Source organism: Rhinolophus ferrumequinum, chromosome 22, assembly GCF_004115265.2.
Source record: "Rhinolophus ferrumequinum isolate MPI-CBG mRhiFer1 chromosome 22, mRhiFer1_v1.p, whole genome shotgun sequence".
Taxonomy (NCBI): domain Eukaryota; kingdom Metazoa; phylum Chordata; class Mammalia; order Chiroptera; family Rhinolophidae; genus Rhinolophus; species Rhinolophus ferrumequinum.
In genome coordinates, this window is record NC_046305.1 from 46,141,552 (window position 1) to 46,164,778 (window position 23,227).

General features: G+C 44.2%; 1 non-coding gene across 1 annotated transcript; it reads right to left on the minus strand.

Annotated features, from left to right (window-relative positions):
- Positions 1–258: 258 nt before the first annotated feature.
- On the minus strand, positions 259–332 carry TRNAM-CAU (transfer RNA methionine (anticodon CAU)). Its single transcript has one exon. It is a non-coding gene; the product is annotated as a tRNA-Met (tRNA).
- Positions 333–23,227: the final 22,895 nt, after the last annotated feature.

Here is a 23,227-nt window from a genome sequence, read left to right on the forward strand (position 1 = left end):
TCTGTTTATAAGTTTTGGGGGAATTGAATATAAATGAGCTTCAATATATAATGTTTCCCTTCTGCCCCTAATTTGACTTGAAACCATATGCCGCCAGTCCTAATTCTCACCAAAGCCTGACAAAGGTCACCCCATATTCTAACTTTTTTTTAAAAAAAATTTTATTCGGGAATATTGGGGAACAGTGTGTTTTTCCAGGACCCATCAGCTCCAAGTCAAGTCACTGTTTTTGATCTAGTTGTGGAGAGTGCAGCTCACTGGCCCATGTGGGAATCGAACCGACGACCTTGGTGTTATGAGCACTGAGCTCTAACCAACTGAGCCAACCAGCCACACCTAACATTTTGATATGCCTAAAATGGCAGTTTCATTCCCTCTGTAAGTTAGTCTCCTAGAAGGAACAGAACTTAGTTTCTATATCCCTTGTTCATCAAAGTATTATTCATGGACCAGCGGTATCAGCATCTCCTGGGAACTTGTCAGAAATGTAGAGTCTCAGGCCCACTGAGTCAGAATCTGCATTTTAACAAAACCAGCAAGTGATTTCAGCCCATTCAAGTTTGAGGAGCACCCTTGCAAATTGAAACCACTGGCTATAAGTGAGAACAGGGGAGAGTGTCTGGATACCTTCTGTGACACAGAAGTTGACCAGGGTTGTAATTTTTAGTGGCAGAGCCCAATCACCTCCAGCATTCTCCCTTGGGAACAGCATGGGAGTGTGTATAACTTTTCCAAGTTTCACTCTCTAAAATCAGCATCGGTGAATGGTGCTTGCCTCAGCTGACCATGAAGACACACCCAAAGCCTGGCACGTGGAGCCCGGCCTTGATGGTTAGAACAACTGGCAATGCCTGTGGTGTCTTGTTTTGCTGATGGCAGGTCAACTGGGAGCATCTCTGTAGAGGGTGGACAGCACACTGTGTCTATTAGGCTGTAGTCTGACACATCGTACACACTGCAAGGAAACTGTTTTCTTATGAGGTCAAACCCCAGAATCCTCCAAGGAGTGAGCCGAGAAGAATGCTGGAAGGAGAATCCGCACCAGGGGGCGGGCCTCTGAACAAGGTCTCTTAGAAACCGTGTCCCTGAGTTTCACCTCCCACTGGGATTCTCACCCCAGAGACCATCAGTTTCCACTTAAAACTCAGGCTTGAGGGGGGACAAAATTGTTTCCCTTGGTTCTTTATACATAGCTGAGACAATCTGACATTTTCAAAAAGAATTTAACCGAATGCTAAGAGAGAACAAAAAGGAAATAATAGCAGACAACTCAAATAGTGAGTTTCCAGAGCACTGGTGTCTGATCCTAAGATAATGACATGTTGGTGTAAGAATCTAGATTATTGTTCAGCAAATACTCCTACCCCTTACTACCATGCGTGCACTCCCCTGCCCCATTGATGTTGACCTTGGCCAAGTGACTTTCTTTGCCTATGGGAACGTTAGTGGATGTGACCTGAACAGAGGCCTTCAGTGTACTTGCAAGCCCTGCCTTTTGCGTTCAGTGTTGTGCCACAAGAGGAATATGCCTGGGGTAGCACTGCCTCTTCAGACTGGACCCCTAGCATGGCACACGGAACTGACCTGAACCCAACCTGAAGCCAGGAGCCCTGCCCAGCTGACCCACAGCCTCCCAGGTAGCCAAGTCTACCTCAGCTGTACTGCAGAAAAGCCACAGACTGTGATCATGAGCATAAAGGTGGGTGTGATGACCCGCTGAGGTCTAGGCCGACTTATTTTTCAGCATCACTGTGACGATAGCTAAGATACAGATGATGCAGTGTCACTGGACTTGTCCAAAATCCCTTCCTTGGAGCAAGTTCTGCCCATCTTTCCCTCTGCTACCCAAGAGCTGTATTAGGACATGTCGATGTTGTTCCTGTTAGCCAGGCAGCTGAGTGAAACAGGGGACCTGCTTCTAGCCCCCTCCACCATCCTACACAGGAAGAACCACTGCCTCATCATCTGTCTTCATAGTGGAATGCAACCTTGCTTTCTACTATTTTTCCACTGTATTACAGGCCTGCAGTATAAAGTGTCTGAACCCGACACTAACCGGTGCAGTGGATTATAAGACCTGCTATTCCTGCAACTGCAGAAGCCTTTTTGCCAATGCTGTTCCAATGCTCACCCTTCCCTTCCTTGTGGGGTTTGCTCCATGTACCCTCCAGCTCCCAGCTCAGTTGTCACTTTCTCAGTGGCCTTCCCTAACTGGATCAAGTCCCTCACTAACCACTCCCATAACCCTTTGCTTCTTCACAGCAGTTAGAGGTGCAATTTTACAGTGATTCGTGGGAAGATTTGTTTAATGCCTCTCTGCCCCCCCAGACTGTAAGCTCCACAGAGGTGAGGGTAAGCTTCCGGTTGCTCTTGCACACTCGTGCACACTCAGTGCCCAGCATGTACCTGGCACACAGGGCGCCTAGTAGATATCAGTTGAATTGAGTACGCTCTTGTCGCTCTCCAGCCCTCAGATATGCCCCTTTGATGTCCTGTGCTGTCTTTCCTTTCTGTAGCGCGTTTTATCCCACAGCTCATAAACTCATATGGTTCTGACCGTAACTGCAAGGTCTCTTCTGGCCTGCCAAGGTCACACGTGCAGGAGCAGAAAGGGAATCTTCTCTCATAAAAAGGTCTGATCGTCTGCCTCTTAGAGGTGAGGGCACATCCCTTTCAATTAATAAAGAGGGAAACTGAGGCACATTGTCACACCCAAGTTTAGTTCGCTGGGCCATTGGCAAGTATTAAAGCTGCTGACAGGAAATTGGTTCGTCCTTTCGTTGTCCCTGTGGTCACACATTTTTTTCCTCCTCTAATGATGGCACCAAATACCTTCAGTTTGAAACGTCCGATCCTCATTAAGCAACATGGCTTCAGAGGGTCTGCGGGGTGACGAAGGACGGACTGGGAGCCATCCCTTGGCCAGGTGTTTGGGAGCAGGTGCCACTTTCCTTCCTTTGTTTTTCCCACCGTCATTGGTTTTAACCCTCATTGAGAAGGCCGGTTTGTCTGGGACAGGGAGGTCATTTAGATGTGTGTCTGTTTGGCAGCTCCCGGATTACCAGCTGCGCCTGATTACACAGTCTGCATGCCTGTCCCAGGACAGACGTGCCACTGCCGTGCCGGAGGAGGGAGACGACTCCGACTGTGAAATTGCATTTTGGAGTCTCACTTCCAGCACTTCCCTGGGGGCTGACCCAGACTCACACCCAGTTCCCGTGAGCCAAGGGTCCCCGGTTCCATGGTTAATTTCAGAGCTGCTGGTGCCCACTTTCTCTCTCCAGCAGGGGGGTCCTACTGCATAGACCAGGCTCTCATCTCTCCAGACCTCAGATCTGCCCGTTTCCTAAGTGGTCCTTGGATTTCCTGCATTTTCTTTCCTTTCTCTGGCAAGAACAACTTCCGTTCATGAATTAACAAGTTTAACTACCACACGTAGAAAATGCTTGTTGAGAACGTATGTGCCAGGAATTTGAGATGTGGGTTGAATCAGACACAGTTCAGTCCCCAGGAAGTCTCGCAGTAGAGATGGTGACAGACAAGCAGCATGCTGGGAAGTATAATAGTGAGACCCCAGAAGAAAAGGTGTGTTTTCTCAGAGAAGGGGTAGAGCAAAGTAGATCTGGGAAGGCTTTTCAAAAGAGGTGCCATCTTGGTTGGGCCTTAAAGAAAATAACTGAGATTTTTTTTCTTTTTTTTTTTTTGTCCAAATGAATAAGTGATGGAAAGACAGAGTGAACAGTCCAAGTAACACACAGGCATGAAAACTGGAGGGGTGGGGGAACAGCATGAGTCACCACGTCCACTGTGGGTCAGAGAAAGTTGAGTGATCCGATGAGCCTGGAAGACATGCCACGAGGAGAGCTGGGAAGTGGAGGTGTGAAAGGTGAGGCTGGAAAGTTGGCTAACATCAGAGGCAAAAGGACGTCACGTGACAAGCTGGTTCACTACGTGGCAGGTGGAGTTACAAACACCAGCACCTGTTCCGACACAGAGCAGGTCACCCAACTTCTGCAGGAAAATATCACTTTGATATGAAATATTTCTATAGATTAAAATATTTCCTGGAAATACCAATTTCTGGAAGATAAAACACATACCATAAGGAAACCCAGGAAGATTACTTTGAAAAGACCCTTTTATAAAGTGGTTTTAGGGACAGATTGTGAATAATTGTCAAATGTAAGGCTGTAAGGGGCATCCGTGGAGAACTTAGGGCTCCGTGAAAGCGCGATGAAAGCACTTTGTATCTACTCACCTCATTTAATCCTTAGAACAACACAATGAGGCAGATATTATCCTCCTCCCCATTGGGTAGTTGCAAGTACCTACAATGACGGGCATTTGGTGAGTCATGCAATTTGAAGCCAACCAGTCTGATTGATTTCTGGGGTCGAGCGGTAACCCATCCACTCTTTAGAAAGCAGCCCGCATCCCAGGCCACAGAATATCAGTTTTCTGCAGGCAGTGGGGAGCCACGGAGGATTTGGAGGAAAGGGGAGATCTGATCGGTTGATGATGGTTTTTCTGTTGAGCAAACAAGGAGTGCTGAGTCCGTACTTGTAGAGCTGTCAGGGCAGCAGTTGTAGCAGCGAGCGGGCCCCTGGGAAGGGCCGTCCAGGCTGGTGGGCTTCATGCTGACTGCATCTAAGGAGCCAGGCTGCACGGAGTGACAGGCTCTGAGGACAGGGAGCTGCCTCTGCACATCAAAGAATGGCACAGACCTGGTGGCATACGGGTCTTTTCAATCCTCCATATGCCTTAAATCACCCCGCAGGGGGAGCCCCCTGCAATTATGAAGGCCAACATCCTGACTTCTTATCATTAAGTCCAGCAACCTCAAGACAATCTCATAGACCTTTACCTTTAGGTGTCCAGACACCTAAAATGACATCAGTGTTTCCCAACAAGCAGGGGTAAACCTTGCAATAGTTGCCAGGAGACTTTCAGAACTCCTGCCATCTGCGATGCCTTTTACCAACCCCCACTGGAGTGACTGCCCTCAGAGTCACCATTTCCCTGCCCTCCAGCCTTCTTTGTCCTTCTCTGGCCACCTCTCCAAATGAACCTCTGAATTTCATTCCTGCTCTTCCTGGGGTCTGCAAATCCCCCTCTGTAATGAGTAGCCATCTGCAGATTTCATTTTTATGCCGTCTCCCCGCCCCCTTCAGATTGGTAATAAAAATACTAAACAGGACTAATCCCAGTGCTGAGCCCTGCAGTGCCCGGCTGGGCATCCCCCTTGGGATTGGCTGCCTTTTATCACCAGCCTTCCCCCCCCCCAGTTGTTTGGCCAATTTACAGTCATCTCCCTCTGTCCTCAGCCTCGTCAATCTGAACCGACTTTGAAAATAAAAATGTCGAAAGGCATCCCAAGATTTTCCAGTTAATGTCCAAATCTGTGTTGTTTTTTTTTCTTTCTGTGCAGTAAGAAACAGTTATGCTATACACAGAGACTGTTTTTTTTTAATTTTTTTTTCAAACAGGATACTAAACATCAGTATATTTTGATGTGATCTGGATAGTTGATGAAATATTTTGTTTTTAACAGGTTTTTTGAATCCTGTGTTCATGAGTTAACACTTGCTAATAAAGAGCAAAAGTTTCACTCAGGCTTGGAGCATTTTGTGCTTCGGTTTCTTTGGGTATAAAAAGAAGTAAACTGACGTATTTGTGTTTATAACAAACTCCAAGGAAATAGTTGACAGAACTACAAAGGATTGTTTATCACCTAGGTATGGTTTCGTCTTTTGACACAAATATTCCCCAGTGTTTGGCAATCCTTTCCAGAGAGATGCCACAGAGATCCATTTCATTTTTTTTTAAGTAGACATTTCTTTAAAAAAAAAACAAAAAGACTGTATTTTTTTAAAGCAGTGTCAAGTTCACAGCAAAATTGAGGGGAAAACACAGAGCTTCCCAAATACCTTCTTGCCCCCACTTACCTAGCATCCCCCATTATCAACACCCCCACCAGAATGGGACATTTGTTACAACCTGTGAACCTACATTGTCACATCACTATGGCCCAAAGTCCATACTTGACAGTAGGGTTCACACTTGGTATTGTACGTTCTATGGGTTTTGACAAGTGTATAATGACACGTGTCCATCATTACGGTAGCACAGAGAATGCTTTGCTGCCCTAAAAATCTGTGCTCTGCCCATTCACCCCTCCCTCTCCCCCACTCTCAGCAACCTGATCGTTTTCCTGTCTTCCAGTTTCCTCCATTTCGGTTTTATTCTGCATATTCCACACTTACAGAAATCCCAGAAAAATAGAAGTAGCATCTCACTCCTCTGGGACTCTATTCTGAATGTGTGGATGTGCTGTGACATATAAATGCATCTGCTCCCGGACAGTTTCCTTCTTCTCCCGGCCCTCCTGAGACTTGGGGCTCACGGAGTCAAAAGCTCAGATGGTAGCATCTGGCCCTGAGAAGACATCTTTTCAGGCTCTGTTTATCTTTGCCTCAGTTCCCTCACCGTAGTAATGAGGATGGACGGAGATTTAAAAGTAAATACGATCTAACAAATAGGCCAGACCACTTCTTAATCCAGTTTCCAGAACAAAAGATAACACTTCCCAGAATTAGCTCCCCATGGGGGAAACACCCTCATCTTGTTCTGTAAAACCGTTCACTTTCTCTCAAAATATTGTTTTAAAAGTCACACTTTTATAAGGACCCCTAAAGAGGCAACCTTCAATACATGGACCATATTGAACAAATTTTTGTGACAATTTTCTTGGTCCAGAGTATTTTCACAAACAAGACCATCCAAACGAGAAACCTTATTAATAATTTTTACGTTACTCCTGAAGGAAAGAGCATGAAATAATAGGAGCCGCACCATTCTCAATATAGTTTAACTCTATTATGTATAGAAAAGATATAATAAAAGGGGAAAGGATTTTATAGTTCACGGAATACCTGTAACCTTTCATCACAGGTATATTATTTGTACTTTTACGGTATCACTCTGCATGATAAAGGAGTTCTAAAAATAATACATTATGCATAGTATATATAATAGATTGATTTATTCCATATAAATTGATTTTATTCCATATACAGGCTTGTGTTATATGTCATATAGGCACAGATTTTTCTGAATGTATTTATAAAACATATATAAACATAATTTCACTGGTTGGCAGTCTCACAGATATGATGATGTGGGTCCTCAGCCTGGCTTTCTTTGTATCTCAGTACATCGGGTCTCAATGGCAGTGGAGTGGGAGCTGTCCCTTTCTGAGTCCCCAAAGCCCAGGTTTGTGTTTGTGTATGGGGAGAGTTAATGAGAACAGAATGGCTTTCTTTCCCTCACTTTCCCAATCCCATCTGTTCAAACAAAGGGCTGAAAGGAAAGGAGAATGAGACCCTGCTGGTCAAGGGGGGAGGAATAATAACACATATCCTTGGGCAACATTTCAGCACATGCAACCCCTTTATACTGGGCTAAAGCTTTTATTTAGACAAAAGGAAGTCAGGCCAATGGAGGGCCCATTAAAAAAAAAAAAATCATTAGTTAAAAAAAAAATACATTAGGCCCAAAGACTAGTTTTATTTTTTTTCCCAGTGACTGCATTTGTAAGTGTAGTTTTAAAAAATGGGAACTATGGAAGGGGGAGAAAAAGCAATTTGGTTGTAGTGAGATCTGCTGAGTAACTACCCGTGTAGGGAGTTGTAGGAGACCAATTTTTATTTACTTGGCATGAAGTTGAAGGTATCAGTAATTAACATCACAAAAGGAATAAAAGAAGGCACTTCCCGCTCGTCCTAAGGAGAGTCCATGAAAATATTGTAATTTCTAGTGGCGGACAAGAAAACAAGTTGCCCTCTGCCCTTCAGGTCAATGGCTTGTCAACAGAAGCCTGGCAAGCAATTCTGGAAGGTTAGGAGAACTTTCCCACAGCAGTTCATTGAGTTTGACCGGTTCCTAGAGATGCTCCTAGGATACCCATGGGACACTTGGAGGGATTATGGTACAAGGCTTGCTGATGCTCTGACACATGGTGCTGCTTACGCAGGTGGGAGGAGAAAAGACTTTCTGAACATACTCCACTAAATTCAGGCTCACACTACTGGACCCTCTTACCCCAAAGGGGAAAGTGAATTTGCCATCAAACAATTAACAGTATTACAAACTGTATGCTTGAATAAATCAGTCATCACACGCGTTGTGTGACCGTCGCGTGCAGACACCCTTATCATTCTTTTGAAAGTGTAGACAATCTCCTCCCCATTGAAGTGAACGCTGATGCTATCACGCCTGTGACAGGAAGATAAGAAAGGGATGAAGAAAGTCTCACACAGAGATCGCCAAGGAGTCAAGAAGTTTAGGTCACAATATATTGGGGAATGAAGGAGACCACATCTTCAAAATATTTTCCAAAGGATGAAAGGAGAAAGGAAGGGGAAAATACAAAGCAAATGTGGATCATTTTAGGATCTTCTGGGAATTGTGAATGTCCAAGGAAATTTCATAAGGAAATGCTGTTAGAGATCCCTAAGACACACCAGAGTATGGAGAGCTAACTTATTCCCTAGAAAATCCATCAGCTACCCATGAAAAGTGAACCAGACCTAAAATCTAAGGAGGCACAAACTCTGAAAATGGGAGAAATTTTTTGCGGGGGGGTAGGTGCTTGAAGTTTATTTAAGCACAAGTTTAGCAAATCTTGATCATCTTGAGAGCAATATTTTCTCATAAGTGTTCCTTTTCATTGTGTCTTCAACATCCAATTATGCATGCAAATGAAAGGGAAAGCAGGAAAAAGGCAGTCCAAAGCAGTAATTGATCAAAACCATATTATCTGGCTTTGACCTGCATCATCTGATTCTTTTCTATAATGCATTTTCTTTCCTCATTATTTATCTTTGCTTGGGCTAATTTTAAAATGAGTTTTTATTCCCCTGGTACTTCGGTCGGTGTTGGCCCGGAATGAAAAACACACCCCTTACAATCCACAGAGAAGGTAAACCACGACGTTAATAACTGGTAAACTAAATGCACTTGCCCACTCCATTTCCTCTTCTATTCCTAAAGGAAAAGAGGAATATAAACACACCAACTTGTCAGAATAGATGAGGCTTGGCTACAAGAGAAATTTGGGGTTAACAGAATTCTATTTTGCCATGGATGTCCATCTGAAAACTAAAATTGTGCACCAGATGAAAAATCTTGCTCTAGGGGATAATAGGAACCATACTTAAAAGATAGTAAAGCTTTGAAGATCATACATTTAAAGGAAAGGTAATCGCGGCTAATTGTGGGGTGACTGTCATTCTGTCCATATTAAGTCACAAGAGATAAATATACCATGGTACAGGCTCCTTAATTCTGACAAGGACTCCACCCTCAACCCTACAGTTTCAGGCACCTTTAGGAAGTGTTTGGTTAGATTCTGCCATGTTTCGTGTAAGAAGGTTGTCTGTCATACATGTAAATGGGACCCCTTCTCTCTGCCGTCGTTGACGGATTTGAAATCAGAGCAGTTGATTTCACTAGGACTCTTCATCTTAATTACTCTCTCCTCCCCTATATTCTGATAGTACATTACGCCTTTCGTACCACATTTCCCACATTTTCCCCCCACACTCAAGTTATGTATGTAGTTGTCATATTAGACCAAGTCTTGCTTAGCTCTGTATGCTCAGCAGCTAGTAGGATGCTTTGTACATAGTGGGTACGCTCCCCCAACCTCCAATGTTGAGTAGAATAGACTTGCCAAAGTTTTAGGACCTTTCTTCCATGGGTGGAAGATGGTAGCAGGACCGATTGACTTGGAAGGAGGGAAGGAGAGAATGGAGCATGCTCATATCTACATCTCTCTGGAGCATGTCCCCTACTTCTTCCAGGCCAATTCCGAGGGTTGTAATAGGAAGTGGACAGAAGAAGACGACCAGGCCCTTAATCTAAAGGTCAGTAAATATTGACCTCCCACCTTTGGCAACGGTGCCGATATCTCTGATCTCATGGCTCAGGTTGAATGGAAATAACTGGTCATCACGACGTGTATCATTGACTGAATGTAACTTTGGGCCAATTAACTCTTTGGTTTTCTCATCCGTAAAGGGGTCGAGTTGTTTCAGTAAGTCCTCAGGTGCCCTGCAGCTGAAAAATTTTGTGATTGTCAAGACCCCTGAGGTTTGGTTCTACATGGGTGGTCACGACGGCGAAGCAAAGGTGGTGGTCCTGATTCGTGATCTGGATATGACACCGTCTTGCAGGCTTGTGGTTTAATGAAAACCATTGAAAATACAGATTATCCCCCAGTGCCTAGCATAGTACTTGGCCCAACCTAAGAGCTGAGAATATTTGTTGAGTGTGATATTCTAAAGAATACAGCTGGTCTTTGTCCCAGTTTCCTGGCACAGAGTTTCAAAATTCCTTGGAATTTTCTGAGTGACAATAGTGTCTTTTATTATCATAAGGTCCCTTTTGACCTTACCTGAGTTGATGCTAATAAGGTGACCCTTGATGGCCCCTTAAATAGGGAAAGACTGGCCATGTGAGAAAAACCAAGCACCTGATTATGATTAAAGGGTTGGAACTTTCAACCCCACCCGCCCCGGCCTCTGAGGAGAGGAGGCGGGCTGGAGATTGAGATCTTGTAATCAATCACACCAGTGTAAGGAAACCCCAGATAAAACCTGAGTGCCAGTGCTCAGGAGAGCTTCCTGGAAGGCTCTGTGCCTGTTCTCTGAGAACTTACTCTTCCATTCGGTGGTTCCTGGGGAGTAGCCTTTAGTCATTCTAGTGATTATCAAACCTGAAGGGGGGTCATGGAAACCCCCTAGTTTGTAGCCAAGTCAGACAGAAGTGCAGGTCTCCTGGGGACGCCACTTGTAATTGGCATCTGAAAGAAGGTTAGTCGTGGAGACCTTGCCCTTTGTCTTGTGGGATCTAACACTAACTTTAGGTCTTGTCAGAACTGAAGAAGTAGGCCTTTAACTCATGGGGTCTGTGCTAACTCTGGGCGGTTAGTGTCAGAATTGAACTGAATTGTAGGACACTCAGTTGGTGACAGAGAATCCGTATTGGAATGTAAGTATTTGCATAGGTGATAATAAATAACATTAGTGAGCACTTACTCTGTTCCAGGCACTGTCTGAGTGCTTTATATATATTACTTCATCTAATTCTCACAGCGAAATTATGAGGTAGACGTCATTATCATCCCTATTTTACACGTAGGAAACTGAGGCATAGAGGGGGTAAGTCACTTCCATGTTACACGGCAGGTAAATAGCAAAACGGGGACTTAAACTCAAGTCATTGGTTCCAGAGCCCACACCCTAAACCACGACCCCATACTCAGCCCCACTGCTCAGCTCTGCATTTCTGACCCCCTGGGCTGCCGAAGCAAAGCAAAAAGGGTCAGACGTACAGATATGGGGCATACCTGATGGTAAATATTCAGACGCACGGAAAGCGTTGCTTTTGAGACACCTCACAAAGAAGGCTGTGATGTGGTTGCCCTGCGCCTCATCTCAACTCAGATATGAAATCCCTCAGACCCTATTCATCAAAGCCATGGCCAGCATCGATATCGTTAAACAGCCATGTGCCCGACCAGAAGTTACTCACAAAGAAGACATAGACGTTGGCGCTGCCCCGAAGGAAAGACCACACTAATGGAGACGGACCTTCCTTCCTGTCTTGGGAGAAGGGAGGGTAGCAGATAGTCCCACTTACCTGAATGGATTTGAAGCACTCCACAGCTGTCCTCTGCCGTCCTCATAGCTCATCCTATGTAAAATATTTCCTATTCGGAGGACAGAGCAAGACTAGATTAATAGCAGGGCTGGTGACCCCTATCTGTAAAGGGCCTTGGCCTCTCATAAAAATACTTAATAGAGTTCTTTCCCTTTAATTGCATGCCACAATCTTTGGGGGCCCATTCGTCTCTATGGATACTCCAGGCACTAGCCTCCCTTTTGTAATGTGGCTCTGGCTGAGTGTGGAATCAGCTGATGAGGCCAGGGGTCCCCAGGCAGTACACCATCTGGTCAAGGTCATGCGTGGCAGATTACCAATTAGGAAGCATGGCAGGGAGGCTGTTGTGTGGCTGGGGGCCAGGAATAGATGGTGGATCTGCCATTAGTAAGGGAACCGGTGTAGGTGTTGCAACAGATGAATACACAAATCTTTGCTCTTGGGGGATTCTGCATGAAATCTTAGATTTGGTCACTAGACACTTTCACAGGTGGATGATGAAGCAACTTTATTAAACGTTGAGCAGGCACTTAGAGCAGTGGGTCTCAAGCGTCCATATGCCTGTGAGTTACCTGGGGATCTTGTTGAAATGCAGGTTTTGATTCAGTGGGTCTGAGGTGGGCCTGAGGTTTTGTCCTGATAGTAACCTAGGAGATGCCAGTGCTGCTGGGCCATGGACCACTGTTTGAATAGCAAGGTCTTAGAACACATCCTACCTGGTTCTCTGCTTCTGCTCCAGAAGACCTTCCCTGTGGTAATCTGCATCGTTGGAACCTGGTTTCTGTAGACATGCTTTCTACCCAACTCCTTAGATTCAATGAGGACTCTCTATCTAGTAGGTTAATGGTGAATAAGAAAGACCTTGTCTCTACACTTTAGTTTTTCTTCTTCTTTTCACTATTTTTCACTTTTTAATTGCACAAGTAATACATGACTCTATCTAGAATATGTTAGCTAACCCAAACATCATTTAATCTGTGAACTCTTCCTTATCTATCTCTAACATAGGACTATTTTCTTTGAATACTAACGTAACCACAATACCATTGTATTCTCAACAAAGTTAGTAATAATTCTTTAATATCACCTAATATCTGGTTCATGTTCAATTTCAGGTAATTTGCCCCCAAAATGGTACGGTTGAATTGTTTGAATCAAGATCTAAATCAGATCTGCAAGTTATATTTGGTTGATTTGTGTCTTAAATTTCTTTTAACTTCTAACAACTCCTCCTGTTATTTTTCGGTGTTTCATTCAATTTATTTGTAGAAGAAACTAAGTTATTTCCTCTATGAGAATGTCCCTCATTCTGAGTTAGTCTGATTGCATCCTTTTGGTGTTATTTAACCTGTTCCTTTAACCCCCGTATTTCCTATAAATGGGTAGTGAAATCTAGAAACTTAAAGATGCAGTACCATTTTATTTTGTTTTGTTTTGTTTGCAGTAATAGTCCATAAATGGTACTTCGTGCTTTCTACTCTGTCACATTGGGAGGAACATAATGACTGCTTGTTTTACTTTTAGAGATGTCAGGATTGATCCTTGTGTTCAGATGGCCTGACCTTGAATCACTTACTACGAAGTCCTCCATCAACTTTTTGCTTCTGGTTTTAGCTGTCACTGACAGCCCTTGCTTATGCTCTTGAAAGTGTTCCTGTGGCACCCGGTGCTTCCCTATTATGCCACTGTATTCATCAGTTTTCTCTGCTGATGGTGAATTCCCTCAAGGCAGGGTTCTCTCTCTCTCTCTCTCTCTCTCTCTCTCTCTCTCTCTCTCTTCAGAACCTAACTCAGTACCTGGCATATAGTTGATACCCAATAAATAGTTATTGAATGAGTAAATCCTGTCCCTAACAGCCCCTGAGATCAGTGGATGCCTGCCAGAGACTGGTGTGTAGGTTACATCCTTCCTAGAGGTGTTCAGAACTTGGTGATATCAAAGGCAATCCTTCCAATAATTCTGCCACTATTGGGCTTGGTGTCACCTCAGAGACAAGGTATGTAAGTCATGACTGGAGTTCCCAGGGCCCGTGGTGCCACAGTGGAGGTAAGAAGAAAAAAGGAAGAGCCTTTCTCAATCTCTGAATCAAGGAAACAGTTCTTACAAACTGTTCTACTCTGGGGATGGTAGGTGACCTTTGAACTTCCTCGGTACATTTGTGACAAGAAAGGGAGGGGGAATGTTTCTGGGATATCCTAGCTCAAGGGGTAAGATCTTAGCTTTTGGTGACTGAAGCGTTAATAACAGCATGTCCAGTAGGAGGAGCCCTTATCAATGAGATGGCTGTGGTATTTTGGAGTGAAGGGGAAAGGCAAAAAGGAGGTGTTTGCTGAGGTCCTGAAGATAGCCCTTAAAAGAAATATGTAAGATTAAAAGGGAACTGCTAACTTTCCAGGTTCCAAATGCTAGCAACCTCATTCACTCCCTCTGTCAATATGAGTCTACACATTGATACACACACCTATACTTTAAAACAGTGGTTCTCTGCAGTAAACACAGGGATACATACACCGTGTTTCCCCGAAAATAAGACCTAGCTAGACAATCAGCTCTAATGTGCCTTTTGGTCTTTATATTATATTATATTACATTATATTATATTAAAGACCCAGTATTATATTAGAGTAAAATAAGACCAGGTTTTATATTAATTTTTGCTCCAAAAGACGTATTAGAGCTGATTATCCAGCTGGGTCTTATTTTCGGGGAAACACGGTATCTTTACAAATTAATGTTTTGGATTTCTTTGGATAAATACCCAGGAGGGGAATTGCTGGGTCATAAGGTAGTTCTACTTTTAATTTTTTGAGGAACCTCCATACTGTTTTTCATAGTGGCTGCACCAATTTGCAATCCCAGCAACAGTGCACAAGGGTTCCCTTTTCTCCACGTCCTCCCCAAGATTTATTGTTTGTTGATTTATTGATGATGGCCTTTCTGACCAGAGAGAGGTGATATCATTTCTCTGATGATTAGTGACATTGACCATCTTTTCACATGTCTATTGGCCATTTGTATGTCCTCTTTGGAGAAATGTCTACTCAGGTCCTCTGCCCAATTTTTAATTGGATTGTTTGGTTGTTTTTGGTGTTGAGTTGAAAGAGGTTATTTTTTTATGTGTAAAATTTGGATATTAACCCCTTATCAGATGTATCATTAGCAAATATCTTCTCCCATTCAGTAGGATGCCTTTTTGCTTTGTTGATGGTTTCCTTTGCTGTGAAAAAGGTTTTTAGTTTAATGTAGTCCCATTTGTTTATTTTGTTTGTTTGTTTCCCTTGCCCGAGGAGATATATCAGTAAAAATATTACTAAGGGTAATGTCTGAGAGTTTACTTCCTATATATTTATCTGGGAGTCTTATGGTTTTGGGTCTTACATTTAAGTCTTTATTCTATTTTGAGTTTATTCTTATATATGGCGTAAGGAGGTCCAGTTTCATTTTTTTTGCATGTATCTGTCCAGTTTTCCCAGCATCATTTATTAAATAGACCGTCTTTACCTCAATGTAAATTCTTGCTTCCTTGTCATAGATTAGATGACCATATAGGCATGGATTTATTTCTGGACTTTGTGAGAGGTGTAAATGTCTAAATGTCTAATCATTATGTTGTTTTGTACACCTGAAACTAATTTTTTTTTAAATTAAAACAAACAAACAAACAAACAAAAAACAGTGGTACTCCACTGAGAATGACTTTGCTCCCCAGGGGACATTTATCAGTGTCTGGAGACACTTTTGGTGATTAGGATTGTGGAATATTTACTGGTATCTACAGGCCAGAGATAACACTAAACATTCTACAATGCACAGAACAGCCCCCACAACAAAGAATTATCTGGTCCAAAATGTCAGTTGTGCTGAGGTTAAGAAACCCTGCCTTTAAACAATCTTTTGTCCATTCTCCGATTATAGTCACATTCAGTCGTACTCCTGTCAGTCTCCTGTCTTCTACCTGAATTCACGAAATCCCATTCTCATGTTCCTTAGACTCTTCCTTGTGAGTTATCCAAAGAGCAGTTCTGTAATGTTCTTCATAATCAGAGGTCCCAAATGCATTTCTCTTTTACTAACCAAATCTCTGCCCCATCCCTACCCCAAGTACCTTATTCCATTTTGGGGTGGGGGGGTGTTATTTTTTAACCTCTGCTTTTCATACCTCATATTGTTTTAGGAAAGAGGACAGAAATATACAGAGCTGCTAATAAAACAAATGAAAACATCTCTGGTTAAAATATCTGTCCTTTCTGAATACTCCCTACATTCCCTATTTCAAAATTAAGGACAGTTCCCTCCAAGGTCCAATTAACCAGGGCACTTTAAAGTCGGGAGACGGGGGGCACTTGCATTCAAAATTAAAAGGTTAACACTTGACAGAAGAGGCTAGGAAATTTTAACTTTTGCTGAATTTGAAAACAGAAAACTACAGCATCTCTGTCATTGCTGAGATCCCTTAAATATTTTTACAAACGTGATAGAAAAGACAGTTAGCGAGCTCAAGTCATAGCTCTTTCACCATAAAATAAAAGGCTGCCTCCAGGATCCCTTCCAGCTTCAGACTTGGATCAGGGCCCACCCTCAGAAACAAGGGGCCAGGTGGTAAGTCTTTCTGGAAAAAGTCAGAAAAGCTGCAAGTAAGTGGGCAAGACAAGCTGGATTACAAATAGAAAGATGTTTCAGAAGAGTTGTCTCATCCACTCATGCCTTTTCCTGGGAGTATTATGATCTCCTTAAATCATCATCATCACCATCATCACCATCACCACCATCACCATCACCACCATCACCGTCACCACCGTCATCATCGTCACCATCATCACCATCATCACCATCACCATCACCATCATCACCATCACCATCACCACCATCACCGTCACCACCGTCACCACCGTCATCATCGTCACCATCATCACCATCACCATCACCGTCACCACCGTCATCATCGTCACCATCATCACCATCATCACCATCACCATCACCATCATCACCATCACCATCACCACCATCACCGTCACCACCGTCACCACCGTCATCATCGTCACCATCATCACCATCACCACCATCACCATCACCACCATCACCGTCACCACCGTCATCATCATCACCATCATCACCATCACCATCACCATCACCATCATCACCATCACCATCACCACCATCACCGTCACCACCGTCACCACCGTCATCATCGTCGCCATCATCACCATCACCACCATCACCATCATCACCTTCATCACTGGCCAAGTGTAATGCTTTACCTACTAATCCCCAATCTTCAAAACAATTTTTGAAAAACCATAGCATACAAGCAATTTCCTCAAGGTTAGGCAGAACGTGTATGCATTTGTATCTGTATTGGCATTTGAGGGAGTCGGGATGGGAGCAAAATGGAGAGACCTGAAATAGCAAAATCTGGTCTCCAAGTCTTGCGTGCCCAATGAGACAGACCAGCCATCACTAAGAGAAGGCTGACAAGCGCAGCCTGGCTGCCTGAGGAGGCCCATGGGAGTAAATGTCACGCGGTGAGCTTCCTCCTTGCATATTTCTTCCCTGTCACTTCTTAGAACTATACTCAGTGCAAATTGCCAGCTTTCTCATTCTATGGATATAAATAAGATGATATTGCTATCAATCAGCTGAAGTTTCTACTTTTGCCCCCACCTGCACCCACCTCCCTCACCTCTTCATGTCCTCCTCTTCCTCAGCCCCATGTTTTGAATAGTCCCCACACAGGTGCCCTATGTGAGTTCACAAGCATGACATGGCATCTGTCATCTTTTCCTCTTGGACTCTTCCTCCAATTGATGTCTGCTAATCATGAAGCCTCAAGAAGGAGTGGCTTTATTTATACTTTAGATGGTGTCCTCCGTCCCCTCTCTCTTCCCCCCGGAAGCCAAGATCCATGCCAGGATGTTGGCAGGCACCACCACTCCTTAAAGTGTCAGAGCTGTGCTGAGTTTTATGGAAAAGCGGGGGAAATAGCCTTTCCTCATCTCTGTGTAGATGTGTGCAGCGGCCCCGCGAAGCTTTGCTAAATTGAACAAAGACCTTCAGGAAAACAGACCCTGCTCCTGATGTAACTAATTGAACAAGAAAACACACAGCCAGGCTCACCTAGACAGGCAGCAGCAGTTGAAATCTCGTCTTAGAAAAGATTTTTTCCTACACAAGCAGGATCTGCAAAGATGCAGCTCTGCCTAAAACCTAGACAACTTTTCTCCACTCATTTATATTTCTCACCTTCCAGTGATGATGTCTCAAGGGTCTCACTTCCCAGTTATGGGCCCTGCTTTTTATTTACGTTTCTAAATGTCGATTCCAAGAGCTTTCTCAGTTCAAAGGCCAGTGTGTGTATGTAGATATGACATCTCTACCTTTTGCAAGGCACAAATCTCCTTGCCACTTTTAAATCACAGTATCCAAAGCTGCACACCCTTTTCATGAAGCCTTCCAAATAATTAGAACAAAGCTTAAGTCAGAACTCAGGTTCCAATTTCTTTGGGTTTCTCCTCACTTCAGCACATGACCTGGAAATCACTTCTTCCCAAGGAATGGCAGTGGATGCGGAGATGTTTTCAGAAGGCATACTTACTTCCCTCTTCTATATCGTTCTCTAGAAGCTGTTGCCTTTTCAGGATCCTGGTCATACATGGAATGCTGGCTCTTGAAGGGACCTTAGCAGACTGTAGCAGGTGCAGCAAATCACCTGACATGGCCTCCATCCTCGCCTCCTAACGTGCTTCCTGGACTTCGGGTTCTAGAAACTTCTGCATTTCATTTCCCAAGCGCTCCTTGCCACTAGGGTCTTGCATGCAATTTAGGTTCTGCCACTAACTTCACAAGCAAGATGTGTACTGTGGAAGTGAGGCAGGGGCTGTCTTCTTGCTCCACTGGCTATCGTGACTGGTCAGGAAAGTCAAGGACACAGAGCGTGTCCTGCAGCAGTGTCAGTCTCTAGCGTCCTGGCGTCTAAAGGCAGTTGTGATGGAGGGGTCCTTGGTTAGCAGGCATGGCAGTGTGTACTTGAGGTCAACAGTTCCGGCGCTGGCTTCCTGGATCCCAGCCTAAAACCCGTTCCTCCAGCCCTTCCAATAACTTCATCTACTTCAGTTCCTGTATCAAATTCCTTTCTGCTTAAAATACCCAGATTTCTGTTTTTTGCTTTGAACGCTGCCTCATTTAAGGTCATAAACAGATGAAGAAGCTCCTGCCTTGCTTGTCACTGGTCTGGGTGCAGAATGGAGAACCCCAATGTAACGGAGAGTGGGAGATAATAAAGGGATGCTAACCCTTTATGCGATTGGGCCTGGGGACACCTGATGGTAGCTTTACAAATACATATAAGGATGTGTCTTAGAAGTCATTAGTTTAACTGAAATATTGTAATAAATATATATATATATATATATATATTCCTAGTGCCTAGGCTTGGACTTTAGAACAAGGATGAGTTTGGACTGCAAGTTGAGCAGAAATACCTGTTAATCTAAGTCCTTTTCTAGATAAATGTGAGAGGAGGTGGCACCATTCATTAATTGTAGCTCATGTTCTGTAAGCAAACCCATGAAGTGGTAAAAGTGAGAAGTAAGGCTGCACCCCAGCAGCTTGTATTCACATCAAATCAATCCTCGGTTTCCTGGCTGTGGATCATACCCATTGCTGAGAAGTTTGATTACCCGGTTGTATCACAGTGAGTTGTTTGAATAACCTATAAATTTATAGCACAGCGATGTATTGCATTGCTGGGGCATACTGTAGATTCTCACATCTGTTGTTCAGGATAAATTCTGTTTTGCAGTGTCTGGAAATTGCCTGCAGTTCAGGGTCTAATTTTGACACAACTCTCTGGCAAAAAAAAAAAAAAAAAAAAAAAACAAGCTAAAAGGGCGGAGGGAGGACATTAGACTTTGAAAAAGCTGTTGGATAATAGAGGTCCGAATCAAAGCAAGATCCTAGAGGTCACTGGAAGAATAGCAGAGTGACCTTGAATTCTGGGTAAGCCGAAAAATATCCTCCCAGTGTAGCAGGCATTACCGCCCACCTGTTCTGTGTAGGACAGAGTGTTCCACTTAAGTTGTTTGCACCGGACCTGATTCAAATTGACTCTGGGGTGACATGCCAGTTTAGGGTTGTGTGCTTTGCCACCTGTCCCTTCTAGGTAACCCCAGGATGGAGTGTGTCAGAGGTCCCCAAGCCCACCCTCATGCTCAGTGATTCATTGGAGGAACTCACAGGACCCAAGAAAGCTGTTATATTCGTGATTAGAGTTTATTACAGCAAAAAGACCTAGATTAAAATCAGCACAGGGAAAGGCATGCGGGCAAAGTCCAGGAGAAAGCAGGTACAAGTATCCAGGTGTCCCCTTCCAGCAGAACTAGTGGGCAGGTGCTTAACTCTCCTGATAAGAATGTGTGAGAACACATACGAAGTGTTGCCAGGCAAGGAGCCTCAGCGTCCAGGGTTTTCACTGGGGGATCTGCCGTGTAGTCAGGCTGCACTGTGTGGCTGACCTCAGCTACGTAGACTCCAACCCTCAGAGCAGAACAGGTGTTTGCCACAAATTACACTGGTAGTATAGACGATCTGATCAAGCTGGTACCATGTGGCCCAAGGCGGCAGGTACACAAAAACACCCTTACCAGGCAGCATAGTCCAGGACTCAGAGCTCAGCTCCCAGGAGCTGACCAAGAGCCATTCCTAAAGTCTGGCCTTTGCAGGGAACGTGCAGGGCTTGAGAAACCCAGACCTCCTGACCTGACTAACCCTTTCCCGGATGGGGAGGGGTCACACGCTTCCTGGGCAGTGGCCCCAGGACTCAAGCCCCGCGCGGTTGAGACTCAGCATCTCACAGTGGCAGTGGCTTGGGAACCACAGGCATCTAATCAGGCCATCTGTACTGGGCATAAGGCTGGATCGGTGTCCAAACTACCTGTAGAGAGGGGAAAGCCTGCTGGAGAACGCAGGGGAGGTGTGAGTTCCTCCAGGGGGCCTGGGCCCTCTGTTCCCATCCAGGATCACTCTCTGGGTTCCGCCCATTTTACCCCCAAACATTTCTTCCTTCTCCTCTGCATCTCTGCCATCCATCGCTTGTACCACTGCAGCAGCTTCCTCCCTCCGTCCTGGCCTCCTGTCTCTTGCCCACTGCCGCCTGGCTGAGCTTTACTGAATGTGAGTCTGCCCTTCAGTCGCTCCCGGTGGCCTGCAGGATGAAATTCAAGCTCCGTGACCCAGAGGAACCTTTCCTTGCCCCCACTCTACCTCCTGCCTCCTCTGCTTCCTATCTTTGCCTTTAGCAACCCCAGTGGCTTGTAGTTCTCAATACAGAGCTCATGGTTCCTCTGTCTGGCCTGGACATTTGCACCGGCCCTTCTGTCTGCAACATTATCTTCTCACTTCCTCACCTTGGCCTAGTCGTCCTCTAGTCCCTCCGGATTGAGCCCAGGTATCCCCTCTGACTCCCTCTTCACCCCCATAAGCCAGGTCAGCTGCCCTCCTCCTGCACATTGTATTTAGTATTTGTCTGTTCACTTGTCTGCCTCTGCTTCTAGACTCTTCTCATTGAGGGCAGAGATGGTGCCTTACTAATTTTGTGTCCTAAATACCTAGCTCAGGACCTGCCACACAGTAAGTGCTCAGTAATTGCTTAACGTATGAATAAAGGCATGAATAAATTAACAAATGCTTGAATAGATGTGAGAATGAACCCAACTTGAGCCAGACTTGTCTTGCTGGCTTTTCGAGAAATCTGTCTTCCCCTAGGCAGTTTCATGCACCAATCAAAAGCATAGATGCGTTTAACATGTGAGTTCGCACTGGTTACCTAGTCTCTCTGAATCTCAGTTTCCTTATAGTAAAGCAGGGACCTTCACACGGGTATTGTTAATATTAAACGACATGAGATCTATAAAGTATCTAGCACAGTACCCGCCCCATAGTTGGTGCTTCATACAGGGAAGTGCTTTTATTATTCAAAATTAATTTGCCTCTGCATATCCTGTCTGGTATCCCACCTGGACCAACTGGAAAAACCCTCATTGCCAGAACTCTCCTGAATTCCCAAGTCTCATCATCAGCTGATGGCAAAATGCCTCATTCTCCTGAGGTTGGGATTTTAGTGTGGGGGTAGGGGCAGCTAAGTCCCAACATGGGGACGGCTGGCATTGTTTACTCGCAGCCTTTCATTCTAGATCTCTTATGCAATTGTCCCCCCTTGATTCCAGGAGCGACTTGGCTCTGGTTCTAGCCTCAGAATCCTAACTCCAGTACTTATTGCCACTGGTAGTGGATTCTAGAGTTCAGGCCTTTGTCCCTGAACCCTGAATCATTGAAATCATGTCTTCTCCTACTGTCTCATCCCTAACTGTTCTGCCTCTGGTCCATCCTCAAGCTACTGTCCAAGTACACCATGTTCAGGGGGTCATTAGGAGGGCTAAGTAAGTGAATGCCTGTGGAGTGTTTTGCACAATGCCTGGATCATACTGATTACTCTATAAATGGTCACTAATGTCAGAGCAATATCACTCCTCAGCTTAGAAGCTTTCCCTGGTCCCTCAGTGTTTACAGAATGAAGCCCAAATTGCTCAGCACAGCATTCCAGGTCCTGGATGATCTGAATTCCATCTACCCTGATCTTTTCCAGCTTTGTCCTTATCTTACGCCATTCCTCCAACTTGGAATGCTTTTTCCCATTTTGCCCGTTGAAACCTGCTCACTGAGGCACAGTGTAAACACAGTTTCCATGAACCATTTGCTGATTCACTTCGTTGTATGGTATTGTAAGTGAGAAATATAAATAAAACCGGCCATGAAGTGAATCGAGGTTGAGGCAGGGTGATGATCAGAGTTCACTGTACTATACGATAGTTTTGTATGTGTTCTGAACTTTTCGTTACAAAAACTGAAAGACAAACTACTAACAACATTTAAATTTTATGATGATGCAAACATTATTCCCAGCAAAGTTGAGTAGTGTGGGATATGATTCAAGTCTTCTTAAATTTATTGAGACCTGTTTGTGGCCTAACATGTGGTCTATCTTGGAAAATGTTCCATTTACACTTGAAAAGAAAGTATATTCTGCTGCTTTGGGGTCAAATGCTCTAAAAATATCCATTAATTCATCTAGTGTAGTGTGTCATTTAAGGCCGCTGTTTCCTTGTTGATTTTCTATCTGGAAGATCTGTCTATTGGTGTCAATGAAGTGTTCAAGTCCCCTATTATGATTGTATTATGATCAGTGTCAGTCAATATTTGCTGTATACATTTAGGTGCTTCTGTGTTGGGTACATTAATGTTTACAAGGGTTATGTCCTTTTGTTGGACTGATCCCTTTATCATTATGTAATATCACTCTTTGTCTCTTATTATAGCTTTTGTTTAAAGTTTATTTTGTCACATATAAGTATTGCTACCCCAATTTTTTTTTTCCATTTCCATTTGCATGAAGTATCTTTTTCCATCCTTTTACTTTTAGTCTGTGGGTGTCTTTCGATCTGAAGTGAG